This window comes from Aplysia californica, unplaced genomic scaffold, assembly GCF_000002075.1.
Source record: "Aplysia californica isolate F4 #8 unplaced genomic scaffold, AplCal3.0 scaffold00710, whole genome shotgun sequence".
Taxonomy (NCBI): domain Eukaryota; kingdom Metazoa; phylum Mollusca; class Gastropoda; order Aplysiida; family Aplysiidae; genus Aplysia; species Aplysia californica.
In genome coordinates, this window is record NW_004797980.1 from 344,366 (window position 1) to 346,301 (window position 1,936).

Here is a 1,936-nt window from a genome sequence, read left to right on the forward strand (position 1 = left end):
TCCCCCTCTCTCTCTCTCTCTCTCAAGTGTTTTACGCCGTTCACAACTGCATAAGGTCATATTATGAGCGCGCAGGACACGTTAAACATTTTTCAGTTTGAAGGAAATTTTGAATTTTGTCCCAGTGGCGGCAGAAGCCCTACTCTTGTTTTGGACCATCAAGGGATCTTCAAAGCGCGCAACTTACACTCGAGACCTCCGAGATTTTTTCCCCCTTATCTGAGAAGGCTAGGAGTAGATCGTTCCTACCATAAGATCAGGAATGTGGCTGAAAGGACAGCAGTATGGAGGAGCCAAGGAGTAGCAGTAGAAAATCTGCAGAAAGAGTCAGGAGCTCAGGGGAGAGGGCAAGGGAGGTGAGAGGGTGGGAACAGAAAGTGGAGATGAAAGCAGGCGACAGAACAGAACATTGTTAGAGAGCAGGAAAGGAGGTGAGAGTAGAAAATTTTGGAGAAGAAAATTATTGTCAGGAGCTATCCGGATTCGAATCCAGAACCTATTGAATGAGAGGCAAACACCTTAACCTCGAGGCCAAGACCACGAGAGCTCCCGTCTGCATATTATCGTCTATTGAACGTCTATTGACTGTTCAGGAATCGCATCGTAAGTCTGTCTACGAGCTTGTATCGTCTAATGATTTTTTAACCCTATCCGTACGTCCTAATGTCATTTTGTACCCGCGGGGTAGTATTCTTTACATTTTAGAAAACTTCTAGAGCGAAGATGTCTTTGAAACTTTCAGTATTTCTCGAAAAATCATTTGTTTTTCAGCCACATGTCTGATCTTCTGGTAGGAAAAATCTACTCCTAGCCTTTTCGGACAAGGGCGAAAAATCCCGTGTGCAAGTTGCGCACATTAAAGATCCCTTGGTGGTCTCAAATCGACAAGAGTAGGCTTCGGCCGTCACCCGGGCAAAATCTAAAATTTCCTACGAACTGAAAATTATGTTTAATGTGTCCCGCGCGCTTATAATATTATGACCGTATGCAGTTGCGAGCGCCGTAGAACACTTTACACAAAAAAAAAAAAGACAAAAGTATCGACAGTTCAGGATTGGTATCGTACGTAGTGTGTGTTCGCGGAAGAGAGAACAAGTAGCCTCCTTAGCTGACGATTGCTGGTCATATTATCGGTCTGTCCCCGGCCTGGTGTTGATGGGTTGTGAGAGTAAACAGGCGTTTGCCACAGCAGACGACAGACAAGCGCCACCTAGCGAGGGCGGGACACAACAACATCTTCCGCGTGACTCCTGGTGATGACAGCAACAGCAGCCACTTCAACGATATGATCATTAATATGGCCTGTCATCGTCTTCGTCGTCATCATCATCATCATCATCATCATCATCATCATCATCATCATCATCATCATCAACGTCATCGTTGTCGTCGTCGTCGTCGTTATCATCATCATCATCATCATCATCATCATCATCATCATCATCATCAGTAAAAACAGCAGAAACAATTGGGACATGAACTTCCTGAACCCGAGTCAGTCGCGTGTTGGAACCCTTACCTTTCAAAAAAATGATAGATCCGTTATGTTCGGTTAAATACTATATTTGGCATATCTGGCTAGTGTGGCACTGTGTGTGTATGCCTGAAGAACGGACAACGGGCAACGGGCAACGAGCATCGATCAAAGTGTGGATGCAGAAAAAGGGAGTGGGCGCTGTTGCAATTGAGTACTCAGCAAGCTTGGGGGGTGTTTTTTTTCTTTTCGTTTCTTGTATATTTATTGTTTCTTTTTGTTGTTTCTTTTTTTTTGTTTTTGATGGTTGCCTTTTTTATTTTGTTTTGTTTTGAGTGCTAAAGTTGTAGGGGACAGTTCTATTGTAAAGTTGTGTGTGTCTGTGTGTGTGTGTGTGTGTTTGTGTGTGTGTGTGTCTGTCTGTCTGTCTGTGTGTGTGTGTGTGTGTGTGTGTGTGTGTGT